Here is a 17,204-nt window from a genome sequence, read left to right on the forward strand (position 1 = left end):
TCTCAAAAAAAAAAAAAAAAAAAAAAAAATTCATTCTGAAATGCCATAGATGTTGAAGCTCTTCTGGCAGATGGTTATAAAGAGGAATATATAATCATTCTATTGAGAAAATATAATCAATAATGTGAATACCTAAGGTAGTTTATTTTACATATATATCTCAGTATTTATTTATTTTTGAGACAGAGCGTCACTCCTGTCACCCAGGGTGGAGTGGAGTGGCAGGATCATGGCTCATTGCAGCCTGAACTTCTTGGGCTTAGGTGAGTCTCTCATCTCAGCCTCCTGAGTAGCTGCGACTACAGGTGTGCGCCACCATGCATGGCTAATTTTTTGTATTTTTCGTAGAGGTTTCCCCATGTTGCCCAGGCTAGTCTCAGACTCCTGGACTCATGTGATCTGCCCGCCTTGGCCTCCCAAAGAGCTGGGATTACAGGTGTGAGCCACTGTGTTGGCCTTATGTTTTATAATTTTTAAATGATACTTTTTATTCTATTACAAAACATATATAATTGTAAAAAACTTGTAAAATATAAAAGAGGAAAAAGACAATAGAAAAATTGTTTACGATGAAATTCCCAGTTAAACAGCGATTACATTTTTTTTTTTAAAAGCCTGTTGCTCAGGCTGGAGTGCAGTGGCATGATCATAGTTCACTGTAACCTCATACATCTCATACATTTTGATATCATTACTTCTGTTTTTATACATAATGTGTTCACTTTGAAAGAAGAGATTATAATTTTATAATGATTATTTTCGTTTAATGATCATGATCTCATTGCAATTATTGATCATTTAGTTTATTCCTGAACATTTTGTTATATATATTTTTGCTGTTGTGAGTGGGCTATTTCTTATAACTTGGCATTTGTGCCTACATTCAATTTACCTATAGGAAATTAATTTTTGCATATAATTTTTTTAATTGGTGCAGTGGCACAATCTCAACTCACTGCAACCTCCGCTTCCTGGGTTCAAGTGATTCTCCTGTCTCAGCCTCCTGAATAGCTGGGATTACAGGTGCATGCCACCACCCCCAGCTAATTTTTGTATTTTTAGTAGAGATAGTGTTTCACCATGTTGGTCAGGCTGGTCTTGAACTCCTGACATTGTGATCTGCCCACCTCAGCCTCCCAAAGTGCTGGGATTACAAGCTTGAGCCACCGTGCCCAGCCTGTTTGTATGTTTTCTTATATCTTTCATCTGAGTTGCAAGGGGCACATTGGGTTTCCAGGAATTTTCTTAGCTAACTCTGTTCCTTTATCTTTTAAGGTTCTTAAGCATAAATCCTCTTTTTTTTTTTTTTTCTGATGGGAAATACTGGGGCATAGCCCTAGGAATACAAATTATGTTTAAATAGAGCACAAAGTACCATCTCAAAGGAATAACTGATGGTGAATGGTGATTCATTTTATTATGTATCAACTCTTACGAGGCTTAATAAATAATTGAGGTTTAACACTTAGGTAACCGTTCTGTATTTAAGTCTGAAAATTTTTTTATGTTACAGTTTCAACTTCACATTGAATATTCTGTAAAGCAGAAATAAATTGATTAGCATTCTATGAATGAAAAATAAAGCCATGGGTCGGGTGCAGTGGCTCACACCTATAATCCCAGCACTTTGGGAGGCCGAGGCAGTCGGATCACCTAAGGCCAGGAGTTTGAGACCAGCCTGGCCAACGTGGTGAAACCTCGTCCCAGCTACTCAAGAGGCAGAGCCAGGAGAATGACTTGAACCCAGGAGACGGTGGTTCTGGTGAGCCAAGATCGTGCCACTGCACTCTAGCCTGGTGACAGAGCAAGACTCTGTCTCAAAAAAAAAAAAAATTAGCTGGGCATGGTGGCGTGCACCCATAATTCCACTACTTAGGAGGCTGAGGCAGGAGAATCACTTGAACCCGGGAGACAGAGGTTGCAGTGAGCCAGGGTTGCACCACTGCCTTCCAGCCTATGTGACAGAGTGAGACTCCATCCCTAAAAAAACAAAACAAAACAAAACAAAAAAAACCCATGCTGATAATCGAAAAACCAGTTTGCCTCATCACAGTTTAGAACATTGAATTGTAAAGATCTTTTTTCTAGTCCTGGCCAGGCTTAATGGTAACATGAGCAATTCAGTTACTTTCTCAGAGTTTTATATTTCTATCTGTAAAATGGAAATGATGGTATGTACAGTTTAGGATTTTTGTGAAAATTAAGTGAGACTGCAACTGTCTTGAATAGCAGTTGAAGTACATTGATATAGGTGACATTTTACAGTGGTGTCTTCCTCAGCATCTTGTTAGTTCAGTGTTTTAAAGCTCTATATTAGTCACAGAAACAAAGTCTAATTTTTGTTCTTTTGTTCTCATTTCAGATTACAAGTGGACACCTGAGTCAGCAGGACCTGGAATCCCAGATGAGAGAGAGCTTATCTACATGGACTCAGATCTTGTTGTCACCCCCATTAATGACAATCCAAGGGTACAGAAAGCACTCTAACAACTGAGTTGTAGACTTTACTGAGATCTGAAATCTGCATGAGATTTTCATTCAGAATATTATTTACTGTCTAATCTTTCCTTTTCTCTTGTCTGCTTCTGTTTCATTTGTGCTGCATGTCTGCATTTCCAGGTCCCGCTCTGTCTGCAACGCTTTCCTCTGCCTTCACTTCCACTTCACTGGAGTTCTAAGTTTTCTCCCCTCTGTTTTGAATGAGTCAGCTCTGCCTCTCACTACTGCTTTCTTCCACATGCCATGGAGGGGTTGCCAGCCTCTTGACCTCAGACCTTAGCTCTCAGTCCCATCGTTTCTCCATCTGCACTAATGTGAATCACTCTAAGTATTCTAGTCTCTGACGTATTTTGAAGGCAGAAGCAGTCAGAGGGCACTGCTCACCAGGCTGGGCTGGGCAGGCAGATCACACGGAAGCCCTGCCCTCTCACAGGTTGTTAAGACTGCATGGGAGATGGTGAGGAGACACTATGGGAGCTGGAGGAGTCACGGTTCACAATGTACTTCTAAACCACTGTGAGTTTTTTTGCTTCTTGCCTTTTGGAATATAATACTTTATTGCTAGGGGAAAATGAGTATTTACTTTAAAAAACAGATGCATTTCTAAGTCCCTGTGTTTTGTCTTGACTTCCAACTCCACAACGTACATTCCACTACTTACTCTCTATTTTAATTTTCCTGCTTCTGTTACTTTTTTTTTTTTGAGATAGAGTCTCCCTCTGTCACCCAGGCTGGAATGCAGTGGTGTGATTTTGGCTCACTGCAAGCTCCGCCTCCTGGGTTCACACCATTCTCCTGCCTCAGCCTCCAGAGTAGCTGGGACTACAGGCGCCCACCACCACACCCAGCTAATTTTTTGTATTTTTAGTAGAGACAGGGTTTCACCATGTTAGCCAGGATGGTCTTGATCTCCTGACCTCGTGATCTGCCCGCCTCCACCTCCCAAAGTGCTGGGATCACAGGTGTAAGCCACCACGCCCAGCCTTCTTTTTCTTTTTTAAATCTCTTTTTCTGTATTAATTCATGACTGTCTTTTCGTATCTCATTGGGAACAATACTGTGGTTTATACCAAAGGGTTCTTGGATTCATGTTTATTTTCTAGACAGACAGCATTTTATATAGATTATTTAGCTATTTTTCATAATGGAGCTAATCCTTTTTGTGAGTTCATATGTGTGGCAGAGTAACTTTATTATGCTAAGTTTGATGTGCATTGGTGCATTTTCAAAGTGGGTTTTCTAGAACAATTTGTGATATCTTTCCCAGGGGTGTCCAGTCTTTTGGCTTTCCTGGGCGGCACTGGAAGAAGAATTGTCTTGGGTCACACATAAAATACACTAACGATAGCTGATAAACTAAAACACAAACAAACAAAATTGCAAAAAACATCTTACAATGTTTTAAGAAAGTTTAGGAATTTGTGTTGGGCCACATTCAAAGCCGCCTTGGGCCGCATGAAGCCCATGGGCTGTGGGTTGCACAAGCTTGCCTTAGACGATATTCTTTGTTTCTTTTTTTCCTCTTATAACCATATTTGATAGTTTATGGGAAGCCTTAGTCAGTGGACATTTTTGTGTTTAACTTTTAATTTTAAACTACTTTTAGTCTTAGAGAGAAGGTTAAAAAATAGTTGAGAGTTCCTGTATACGTTTTGCCCAGCTGCTCTTAATGTTCACATCTTATAGGTCTATAGTATAGTTAACAACACCTGGGAATTAGCATTGGTATAGTGCTAGTCAGGCAGGATAATCCTTACCTGTTCCTCCTTTTGGAGGGCAGTAGAATGTGGTAGTTGGAGTTGCATCATACTTGATTCATATCTCTGTATAATGATGTCATGCAATACCCTGATTGCTCCTTTTGAATTCTTTCTGAAAAAGGAAAAATAAAACATGAGTATAGTGCTGTTAACTAAACTACCAAATTTATTTGAATTCTACCAGTTGCCTCTAATGTCCTTTTTTTTTTGTTGTTCAGGATCCCACATTACAGTTAGTTGTTATGCCTCCCTAGTCTCGTATAGTCTGTCGTAGTCTTTCATGGTTTTGTCAGAATTTCTCAGACTTTTCTTGCCTTTCATGACCTTGACAGTTTGTCTTTTTTTTTTTTTTTTTTTTTGAGATGAAGTCTCACTCTGTCACCCAGGCTGGAGTGTCGTGGTGTGATCTCAGCTCCCTGCAACCTCTGCCGACCGGGTTCAAGCTATTCTCCTGCCTCAGCCTCCTGAGTAGCTAGGATTACAGGTGCCTGCCACTGCGCATGGCTAAGTTTTGTAGTTTTAGTAGAGATGGGATTTTACCATGTTGGCCATGCTGGTCTTGAACTCCTGACCTCATGATTCACCTGCCTAGGCCTCCCAAAGTTCTGGGATTACAGATGTGAGCCACCGCACCTGGCCTTTGTATGTTTTTGTAATACAGGTTATAAAACGTATGACTCAAGTCCTTGACACTTTGAAGAGTAACTGGTTCAGTGTTTTGAAGAATGTCCCTTAATTTAGGCTTATCTAAGGGTTTCTCATGATTAGAATGAGATTATTAATTTGGATTATGAGATTAGAATGAGAATATGCATTTTAGTAAGAATACTACCGTAAATACGGTAATGCTGGTTACTTAATTGGTAAAGGTTTTAAAAATACTACATATAGAAATTTTGCAGGAGTTAGGTATAGAAATGATGGTTGAATTTTTAACTAAAAGTCTCAAGATGCAGTATCTGGCCATCCTAAGCTCATGGATCCAACTACATGGTTTCTTCACATTTCTCAAATAAATTGTGCACTTTCCAGTTCATGCTATTATGGCTTCCTTGAATGGTGTCTTCTCTGATATAACCATAAAGTTCTAACCATTCTTCAAGACCTCAACCCACCCCCTACCTCTTCTGTAAACCCGGTCTCAACTATATCAAGTAAAGTGCTTGCTGTATTCTCTAAACTACTATTTACAAAAAAATTCTTTCTGTCCAGGGTTTTGTCTGTAGTTATGTCCTACCTCTTTTCAATTGTGAAATATTTTGTTGTTTATCAAATGTTTGTCTCATCTTCCCAACCAGAATGTCAGCTCTCTGAAAATAGGATTGTGTGTTTTATATTTTTGTATCCCCCTTAACCCTTGACATAGAGCCTTACCTTGGCAGGTACCCAATAGATATTTGTTGAATGACTGAATTTCTAATTAGAGGTAAATTATCTAAAGAGTAAGCCAAGATAGGGGTGAATTTTTTCTTTGAGGCTGTATTTTATTACAGATATCAATTGAAATTATTTTAGAAAATAAATTATTATCTATATATGTATGTTTTAATCTGAAAAGGCATCGTTCTTATTCTTTTTGGTAACAAATTTTACACATTCTTTTTTTGTCCTCATTGATTTATTATTTGATATAAGGGACATATAAGGAGACAGATATCCATCTTAAAAATTGTCTCAAAAGTTTTTTTTTTTTAACCACAGGTAATGAAAAAACCACCATCAGTTAAATTTGATCCAAAAATATTGCATCTACCAGCATTTTCAGGTAAGATCATAAAGGAGTTATCGAACATGTAGACTCTTTGTATACAGATACAAATGTGAAATTTATTCAGAAATGGAATATTTGTATGTGAATAACTAAATTTTTTTTGTCTTGACAGTTGGTTATATTCTTGGAGCAGTGTTAATGTGAATTGTAAATAATCTGTAATTCATTTGTGCCAGCTGTGGACATTTCTCAGCTGAGTCTGGGCTGTCCTGTCCTCTTGTGTGTGGGGAGGTTCCTATAGATCTGGGCAAGTTTTCCTGTAGAGTGGGTTGGGGGAGGGTCTCCTCCCTTCCCTTCATAGAGCTGGTTGAATTTCCACCATTTATGGCAGGTGTAGGTGCACAGGGTTGGGGACAACAAGGAAGGATTGGGATTCTATTGGTGGGACCAGAACATTTGAGAATGGGACTAGGTGTTTCATGACTGTGGAGATGGTGTGGTAGTGGAGATACTTAAGGGATAATTATTACATTTCTGTTGAGCTAATGAAAATCTTATTTAGGGTGAAAGTCAGAAATTTTTACATACCTTAAACTTTTTTTTTGTTTGTTTGTTTAACAAATTATATTTTAAGCTGTTGAACTCAATTTGGGGAAAATTATTCATTGTGGCTAGAGTAGAATCTATGATTTGAAGTAAATTTAAAATATATTTAGGTTTCAATAAACCAGCTAAGGGTTTATATCAGTCAACTTAATTACCGATAAAAACAACCAGAAAAACCTGTGGAGAAGGACGTTTAAAGACCAAAGTGAAGCCAAATATTAATAATAGTGCTTTCATTGCCAAGTAGGTCTATTTATGCAAACCTAGAGAATTATTACCGGGAAATACTATTTCCTTTTTCTTCTTTGAGTTATTTGGGAAATTATATTTATAATATGTTTTGTCTAAAGATTGAGATCAGCCAAAAATATGTTAATTTTAGGGGGTATCACATTTCCTAGATTTTGCCCTTTTTTTGTATATGGATTTGGAGGTAGGCATTTCAGGTGATTTTAGCTATCATGTTTTCCTCATCATTTTTTACAGTAATTTTATTGGAACTTTTTAATAACTGTGGGATTTGTGCTTTTTGCAATATTTGCGGGTTGATTTATTTATACAAAGGCTCTTTTGTCTTTTACTCCAGTTGTATTCAACTTTACATTTTGTTATAGTCTAGGTTGTGGGACAATTCTGCTTTAGACATCTGCTTGGTTTGAAAGCATAGTTTTCCATTGAAGTGGTTAAAAAGTTTCCATGGATAGATAAAGAGATGGGAAATATAGAAGGACAAATAGAAGTAGTGTCATCTTTGGAGTATTTTTGGTTTTGACAGTGTCGTGTTTTCTTTGTCCTCATCTTAGCTGTCATAATTCTGTGTTTATTTCTCATGTAGTGTTTCCAGTAGTTGTCTTTCTCATCATTCATACTTCTGTTATTTTCTTTCCTTGGCAGTGGATAAGTTATAATTTCTGAAAGACCAAGATTGGAATGACTTTTTTGCAACAAGTGTGCTCACAGATCGACTCCATTGCGAAGAGCTCGAGGACCTCCTGAGCCAAGCTTAATCTCCTTTGCTGTTTGTGCGTGGTGGCTGGTCACCAGGAGGTGGCCACCAGGCTTCTCCATTCCCCACTGGTAGGCCTCTGTGATGTGACTTATGCATTTAAATTTATGTTTTTTAGAGGCTCAAACAAGTGCTAAAATAGCAATTTGATTTAACTACCATGAAAAAACTGATTTATCATGATTTTAGGTTTATGGAAATTATCCTCTGCTTAATCCTTAGGTCTTACAGTAGATGAGAGTAGATGGTGATTTTGAACTTTCTGTTGTTGTTGTTGTTGTTGCTTGTAATACTCAGATTTCCATTTTATGTTAACTTGTAAGATTTTAAAAAAATATATAGGCTGAGGCAGGAAAATGGCGTGAACCCCGGTGGGGGGCTGAGCCTGCAGTGAGCCAAGATTGTGCCACTGCACTCCAGCCTGGGCGACAGCGAGACTCCGTCTTAAAAAAATATATATATATATATATATATATATATATATATGAAATTGGGCCAGGTGCAGTGGCTCATGCCTGTAATCCCAGCACTTTGGGAGGCTGAGGTGGGTGGATCACCTGAGGTCAGCAGTTTGAAACCAGCCTGGCCAACATGGTGAAACCCCGTCTCTACGAAAAATACAAAATTAGCCTGGCATGGTGGTGCACTCCTCTAATCCCAGCTACTGGGGAGGCTGAGGCAGGAGAAACACTTGAACCTGGGAGCCAGAGGTTGCAGTGAGCTGAGATCGCGCCATTGCACTCCAGCCTGGGCAAAAAGAGCAAAGCTCCATCTCAAAAAAAAAAAAAAAAACACGTGATATCATAAGACCTTTTCCCTTCTCATCAGTGACTGGAATGAACTGCCCATGTGGAATGGGTTGTGGGTGTTGGTTCCTTTACTGGGTCATCTGGTAACCTGCAAGGTTTCTGCTGTGACCTTGAAGGAAGACATCAATCCTCTAAGAAATTTTTTTCCTATCCTCTGGGAATATTACTTTTTGGACTATCTTGGTCCATTGGTAAGCTCATGGGAATTTGTCAGAGTTTTTTTTTGTTTTTTGTTTCTTTTGGCTCATGTTTAGCATCGGTTGGCAGAGTGTTTGGAGTCATCCTCAGAAAGGAATTATGGTGGTTCAGAGGTGTTTTCTGTAGTGGGCCCTCATTTGGGAATTGGCTTGAAAGAATTTAAGTTCATTTGCTTCCAGGATATTATTAAGTTTACTTTTTTCTATAGTTGGTGTGTGTCTATCAGGTAAGGGCAGTCATTTAGAGAATATAAAGTGTTAGGAGAAACTAAAAGTACTGTTCTTCGTTTTTATTTTAATCTTATTCATATACAAGTGCCTTTGTAATTTCGTAAATATCACTTTTGGTGTACAGTATAAATTTCCTTTTTATGAAGATCTGAGCTGTTAACTTTGCTGTCACTTTCTGTGTTTCGTGACTTAAATATTTTAATTTTTTCTTTTTTTACACTTACATTTTTTATTCTAGTTCCAATTGCTAATCCAGCATTCGCAGATAGCTCTAAACTGCGATATGTAAGTAACATTTATATTTTAAAATTTTTTTTCATGACTTTATTAAGTAGTTACAGCATACATACTTATCAAAAGCAGAGTCCCAAATAATTATCATAAATTTTTCTGACATAATGATGACTCTACTCATAGGCAATTTTTATGGGCATTCCAATTATAAATTCTAGAATATTTAAAAATAGCCCTTCTCCTAATATACAATGCTGGGATTATCTAAGCTACTCCTGGAAACTTTATTAAGTGTTCTTGTTTTTTTATTTTCATAGAGACAAGGTCTCTCACTATGTTGCCCAAGTTGGTTTTGAACTCCTGGGCTCAAGTGATTCTCCCATCTCTGACTCCCAAAGTGTTAGGATTACAGGTGTGAGCCACTGCGCCAGGCTGTTAACTGTTTTGAGTATTGGTTATAAAATACTTCAACCCTGATCCCTGTGTATTAATTTAGTTATACTTCCTCAAAATTTCCCTTGGCCATGCTTATCTGTCCCTCATGTAGCATGTAGCTTCCCTATGATGTTATTTATAATCTAATGAGATTATGATTTATAAACTCCCAATGGAAGGAAGTGTCCTTGCTTTTTATAGAAGTGACATACCAGGTAGAAAGCACCATAGATCAAGTGTTAGAAGGCTCTGGGTTCCGGTTGCCTATAAGACTCAGACAAATGATTATCTTTTTCTCATTCTCTGTTTCCTGGGGAGGGTGGGTGGAACAAGGAAATGGCATAGGTTTAGGATTCAGACAGACCTGGGTGTGGATCAAAGATCTGCTTTCTGGGCCAATTACTTTAATTGCTGAGCCGCAGTTTCCTCATCTATAAAATTGGGATGGGGATGAGATAACCACTTCATAGATTTTTGGTAATTATTCCACTTTGAATGAGGTAAATATATGAGATACTTTATATAGTGCCTGATTCTTAGTGGGTATTTCATTTACAGTGGGGTTGGGGTTGTTGTAGAAGTTGCAGTTATTATCATGAAGCTTGCTTATCTCATGATTGTTAGGACAAGCACATGAAAAATCGGAGGTGAAAGGATTTTGTGAATTGTGGCAGTAGTATAATAATTATTCTTCTATGCTGGTAAAATATGGGTGAAACAATAGGAGTTTAGAAAATGCTTAATAATAAGGGTAATTCTTATTATACATCTTGTAATGTTACTGTCCCAAAGTAAAATCTGGTAATAGAAAGTAGGATTTAATACTTTGAGCATTTAATACTTTGAGAAGGCTGATGGTATGCTCATTAAAAATGAATCAATGAAATATTTATTTAAACACTTTTATTTAAAACGTGTTATATCTTTGAATGGGGTGCCCCCTGCTAACATTTTCAAACAGATATCCCAAATCATTTCCAAGTACAGTTATCCCTCTGTATCAGCCCGGAGACTGGTTCTAGTATCCCCTTGGATACCAAAATTCACACATACTATTTTTCCTCTGCTTTTAATGAAGTTTGATTGTAAAACTGTTTTAATTTGAATAAAATGATACTGAGGTAGACAATTTCTCTGGTAGGAATCTTCTTTTATTCTCCTTCATTCAAAGCCACTTCTAGTGAGGTTTTCTCTGATCTCAGGTTATATTACCTTCATAGCATATGATAAAGGGTCCTTAACTTAGTCTGGGAGATAATTATTATTGAAGTAGGTATATTTATTTCTTAGTTTTGTTTTTCCTATAAAAATTAGAATCACATGATATAATTTTATGTTTGTTTTCCCCCATAACACATATATTATGTATTTTTAATGTTATTAACATTTAAAAATAAAATACATAATAATTAAGGTAAACTTTTTATATGTTGTGAATATCTGATCATTTTGCTTACTAATTTTGGATAGTATTATAATGTTGGAAACAACATTGCGATGAACATTTTTGAGATTAAATCTTTGTGCCCGCTTTTTCTTTTTCCCTTTAGGGAAGATTCATAGAATTAGAACAAATTAGAACAAATGGGTAGAAGGCAGTAAATATCATTGTGACTTCTGAAAAATTGCTGAAGTGCTCAAATAAATTGTGTCAATATATAATCCCAGTCAATGTGTTTAAAATGCCTTTTGTTAGAACTTCCAACATTGAGTATTTATCAAATTGTATATCCTTCTATCCTTGCCAATCAACTTTGTGAGGTATAATTCATATATAGTAATAGTGTAATACTGTAATTTTTAAAATGTGTTAATTGTAAATTATGCATAATTTAAAATGTTCCATTTTAGCCATTTTTATGTGTACAGTGGCATTTAGTTCATTCCCATTGTTGTATAACCATCACCACTATTCATTTCCAGAACTTTTTCACCATCTTAAACAGAAGCTCTTTACCCATTAAATGGTAACTTTCCCTTTCCCTTCCCCAGTCCTGGTGACCTGTACTCTACTTATTCTATCTTGGTGAATTTGCTTATGGTGAGTACCTCATATTGCTACCAAAACATCAAGGAGTTTGGTCTAGGTCCTGTTGCTCACAGCACAGAAAGCCAATCACGGAGACGATGAGTGTTGCTAGGGAAGAAGGCTTCAACTGGGTGCTGCAGCTAAGGAGATGGGAGATCAATCTCAAATTTGTCACCTCAACTGACTAAAACCAGAGGTTTATTTAGCAGGGAAGAAATGTAACCATGTATGGGAAAACAGGAGTTAGGGAAGGGTGGGGAAGAGAAGTTGGTCGACAGGAAGCAGGTAGTTGGTTAGGCAATTGTGATGAGTGAGGTGGTCTGGTGTCTTATGGTCCAGATGTGGTGATCTGGTAAGTTTCAGTTCCTTGATAACTATCTGGGAGGCCTGATGGTTGGTTTCCCAACAAAGGAATTCAGATAAGACAAATGTAACTTTCTCAAGTTTTAAGACTGGGAGGCTCAATTTCTATCTTTATTTTAAAAGACTGTAAGCATCAGTTCTATAGGACAATTGGGCTGCATTCATTTACAAGTTTCATCCATGTTGCAACTAACGTGTCAGCATTTCATTCCTTTTTAAGGCTGAATCATATCCCTTTGTATGTATATACCACAGTTTGTTTATTTTTTCATCTGTTGTTGGGCACTGGCTTGTTTATATCTTTTGGCTATTGTGAACAATGCTGCTATGAACATTAGTGTTTTCTGTTTTTGTTTTTTGCTGACAGCTATCCCTATGGGTGTGAAGTAGTATCTCATGGTTTTGATTTGTATTTTGTGACTAGTGATGTTGAACATCTTTTTGTTTGATTGTTGGCTATTTGGAGAAAGGTCTAATCAAGTCATTTGCCAATTTTTATATTGAGTTTTATGTTGTTGAGTTGTAGGTATTTTTTATATATTCTAGATATTAACCCCGTGTCAGATAAGTGATTGCAAATATATTCTCTCATTACACTGGTTGCTTTTTACTGTGGCAAGTGCCTTTTTGAGATATGAATTTAGGAAGAATTTTTCTATTTTTTAAATAAGAGTTTTATACTTGAATAAGGTAAAGTAAATGCTCATCCATCATTAATTTTTTAATAAAAACACAGTTTTCCTGTTTCTTTGCTGTAGTTCTCCTCTTCGTTGATTATATTTTATCATTGGATAGGGTTTTTTTGTTGTTTGAGACGGAGTCTCGCTCTGTCGCCAAGGCTGGAGTGCAGTGGTGCAATCTCAGCTCACGGCAATCTCTGCTTCCTAGGTTCAAGCGATTCTTCTGTGTCTGCCTGCCGAGTAGCTGGGATTACAGGCACCTGCCATCATGCCTGGCAATTTTTGTATTTTTGTAGAGACGGGGTTTCACCGTGTTGACCAGATGGTCTTGAACTCCTGACCTCAGGTGATCCACCCACTTCGGCCTCCCAAAGTGCTGGGATTATAGGCCTGAGCCACCATGCCCGGCTGGTAGATTTTTTGTTTTGCTTTCTTTTGAAGAAGACCTCTCAGTGGCTTACCTCTTTGCCATGCTTTGGTGTTTGAGCTCTCTTCCCTGTACTAACTGTAGCTCTGTAGGACTTGGGGGTCAACCTTACCTTTTTTTCCCCCGCTTTTGTGTGTCTTGTTTGAGTTAGCATTTCTTTTTATTCCAGACCTGTAGATTTTACTAGATTGTCTCTAGGAATCTCTTTTACTAATTTGCTTCAGCCTGCCTTCCTGCCATCTCTTTTTACTAATTTGCTTCTGCCTGCCTGCCTTCCTGCCTCCCTCCCTCCCTCCCTCCCTCCCTCTCTCCCTTCCTCTCTCCCCTTCTTCCCCTTCCTTCCCTTCTCCCATGCCTTCCTTCCCCTCTCCCATCCCTTCCTTCCCTTCTTTTCTTTCCATTTATATTGAGATAGAGTATTGCTCTGTCACCCAGGCTGGAGTACAGTGAGGTAATCTTGGCTCACTGCAACCTCCACCTCCCAGGTTCAAGTGATTCTCCTGCCTCAGCCTCCTGAGTAGCTGGGATTACAGGTGTGTGCCACCATGCCCAGTTAATTTTTGTGTTTTCAGTAGAGATTGGTTTTCACCATGTTGGCCAGGCTGGTCTCGAACCCCTGACCTCAAGTGATCCACTTGCCTTGGCCTCCCAAAGTGCTGAGATTATAGGTGTAAGCCACAATGCCTATCCTCTTCACTCCTCCTTTAGCTTTTATATTACTTCTTAGATTTCTTCCTCTCTTATTTCATCCTTTTTCTGTTCCTGAAACCCCTACAGGATGGGTGTGCGGGTTTGTGTCTCTTGACTCTTTTTTCAAATTTTCTTTTGCTTTCTCACTTTCTCTTGTTTATTGAGATATAATTCACATACCATAAAATTCACCATTTTAATGTGTGCAGTTCAGTAGGTGTCAGTATACTGAAAGTTGTTCAACCATTGCCACTATCTAAATTCAGAACAGTTTTCTCACCCAGTGAAACCCAGTACCCATTCTTCTCCAACCCCTGGCAACAACTAATCTGCTTCCTGTTGGCTGATTTGCCTATTCTTCATATTTCATATAAATGGAATCATACAGTATGTGGCCTTTTGTGTCTAGCTTCTGTCACTTAGCATAATGTTTTCAAGGTTCCTCCATATTGTGGAATGTGTGAGTACTTCATTCTTTTTCTACCTGAATAATCTTTGTATGGCTGTTCCACATTTTGCTTATGTGGTCTTGATGGACATTTGGGGTTGTTTCCACATTTGGCTATTATGAATAATGGCGCTCTGAACATTTGTCCACAAGGTTTTGTGTGAACATATACAATTTTATTTCTCCTGCAGTAGTGAGATTGCTGGATAAAATGGTAACTCTGTGTTCAGCTGTTTGAAGAACTGCCAAACTCTCTTTGTTAAACTTTTATTTTAGGTTCAGGGGTACATATGCAGGTTTGCTATATAGGTAAACTCATGTTATGGGGGTTTGTTGTACGGATTATTTGGTCACCCAGGCACTAAGCTTAGTAAGGAGCAATCGTTATTTTTTCTGATGCTCTCCTTCCTCCCACCGTCCACCCTAAATAGGCCCCAGTGTCGATTGTTCCCTGTTTGTATCCGTGCAAACTTTCTTCTTTTATTGCTCTCCCTTGACTTTATCTTTGAGCTCTCAAGCTTGGTATTTATCCCCACTCATTTTATTATTTAGGATTTCCAGTTAATTTTTTAATTTGAACAATCATATTTGAAAGTTTTTGTTCATGTTCTTTTTCTCTGATTGGTCCTTTTTCCTAGCTGCCTATATTTGGCGTGTACTTTTGAATTTGAGGATAAATATTAGGATTATAAAAATTCTCTTCTTGGAGCAGAATTCAGAATTAAATATTGTTATTAACGTTTAAGGCTAAACGTTAGGATTATATAATATAAGCCTGGAACCTGGACTTTGATAAAAAGGGAACAAAATTTGGATTATAAACATTGTATTCTTCTCTCTTGAACTTATAGGTCACTTCTTTTTCATCATGGTCCTGCTTTTTAACGCTGTTTATTTCTCAAATGCCTGGTGATCTCTGGTTCTTCGTTTATATTATGAATAAACGATGAAATTGATTGGTATAGAAGTTGGCAATACGAGTTTGCTTTATTCTTGCCTAAGTCTCTTTCTCCAATAGCCTCTCCTGTAAAGAAAGGGCCGGTATGTGGGTAGGTGAGGCCTGTTGACTGGTAGAGTTTAATTTGGGGTTCCAGCTGGCTGAAGATCAGATAGGCAGGCTGGAGGCCTCTGCAATTGCCAGGGTGGGTTTTTCTTTGCAGTGGAGCTGGCTTTCCTCATTTAACCCCTTCCCCGCTTCAGTATGTGGAGGACCACAGTCGCTGCTTCCTGCATCCATCCATCCAGTGAGCAAGGTGGATTGCTCACTGTAGGAACAATTTTCCGCATTTACCCAGGAGGCCAGGGCTGCAGGGTTTATTCCATGTACCAGGGAAGGGAGATGGAAAAGAGACACGGTCTGATTGGCTCAACTGTTCCTTGTACAAGGACACAATTTTTCCTTGTGCAGTTGTTTAATCTGATGATTGTCTTGTGGCTCATTCTTTCTTTTTGTCTTAGTTTATTCCAAGTCCCTGAGGCTTCCTTGGGAACCTCTGTCTACCTGTGGTTCTTAGACAGGGGATTCCTTTGTTGATTCTCTGTCAGTCTTAATTTTATTTTTGCATGTCTGCATCTGAGATTTTCTCAAACTTTCTAGTCCACTTTTAGCCCTCCTTTTTGTTTCCAATTTTCCTTTAATAAAAAGAGCTTGTATTTTAGAGACTCTAGAGGGTTCGGAAAAGTGAGTGTCGAGTGTTTAGTCTGCAACCATTAAAGAGAGAGAATGTCTCATAAGTTTGGATCTGTGTTACTTACATGATTGTGATTTACAGACGCTTGCTTTCTTTCCCTTTCCCTTTTATTTTTTCTTTTCTTTCATTTATTTATTTTATTGTTATTATTTTTAGAGACTTACTCTAAAAAAAATAGGGTCTCACTGTGTGCCCCAGGCTGGAATGGGACTACAGGTACATGCCATCATGCCTGGCTAAATTACAATTTTTTTTTTTTTTTTTTTTTTTTTTGGAGAGACAGAGTCTCACTTTGTTGGCCAGGCTGGTCTTGAACTCCTGGCCTTAGTGATCATTCCATCTTGTCCTCCTAAAGTGCTGGGGATTACAGGTGTGAGCCACTGTACCTGGCCAAAGTTTTCACTTTTTAATATGAGGTATAAGGTATATAGAAGTGCTTTATTTACTTATTTATTTATTTATTTATTTATGAGAGGGAGTCTTGCTCTGTTGCCCAGGCTGGAGTGCAGTGGCATGATCTCAGCTCACTGCAACCTCCGCCTCCTGGGTTCAACAATTCTCCTGCCTCAGCCTCCCGAGTAGCTGGGATTACAGGCACCCACCATTACACCCAGCTAATTTTTGTAGTTTTTAGTAGAGATGGCGTTTCACCATGTTGGCCAGGCTGGTTTTGGACTTCTGACCTCAAGTGATCCACCCGCCTCAGTCTCCCAAAGTGCTGGGATTACAGGCATGAGCCACCATGCCCGGCAGAAGTGCTTTTAATTCCACAAGTGTTTAGGCTTTTTGGGTTATATTTGCTATTTTTACTTTTCTCCTTTTACTACATCAAAATGAGTCCTTTATAATTTCTGCCCTAGGGAATTCTAAAAATTTATCTTTGTGGTCTAATATAAAATCATTTTTAATGTATGCCATGAATGTAGTCAACTATCTATAATAATGTAGTAATAGTAGCTTGCTCAGTCAGCACCAGTTGTCATGACCCAATGGTAATTTCTGCATGTGGATTATCTCCTGATTCTTAGAACAACATGAGGTACATATTATTATTGGTCCTACTTGTTGTGCCTACCAGGCCCATGAAAGATGAGTAATTATCCCAGGGTACTGTCTCCCTCACCTCCAATGGTGGGCCAGAGCTAGGTCCAAGACTTTGAATTCTAGAGTGTTAGACACCATCCTATGCAGCCTCCCACTGAATAAGGGTGGTCACTGTTTGTAGGGTGTAGAGTTTGATACGTCTGTTACTTTGACTTCATTAGTTTTTATTTAGGATACCTGAATGTGTGAATGTATTGATTAATATATTCATTATTGCCTTCTCTCTGTGCTTGGAGGAGAAGAAAATTGAAGTTTACCACTGCTATGGGTTTACATTGCATGCT

At 38.2% G+C, this 17,204-nt stretch overlaps 1 protein-coding gene and 1 non-coding gene across 2 annotated transcripts in view; one reads left to right on the forward strand and one right to left on the reverse strand.

The window, feature by feature from the left end:
* LOC134738363 (putative GED domain-containing protein DNM1P46) overlaps window positions 1-17,204 on the reverse strand; it is an 87,799-nt gene that overhangs the window by 6,733 nt on the left and 63,862 nt on the right. The window lies entirely within an intron of this gene.
* LOC134738403 (U8 small nucleolar RNA) lies at window positions 4,234-4,365 on the forward strand. Its single transcript, XR_010124105.1, has one exon. It is a non-coding gene; the product is annotated as a U8 small nucleolar RNA (small nucleolar RNA).

Source organism: Pongo pygmaeus, chromosome 16, assembly GCF_028885625.2.
Source record: "Pongo pygmaeus isolate AG05252 chromosome 16, NHGRI_mPonPyg2-v2.0_pri, whole genome shotgun sequence".
Lineage (NCBI taxonomy): Eukaryota > Metazoa > Chordata > Mammalia > Primates > Hominidae > Pongo > Pongo pygmaeus.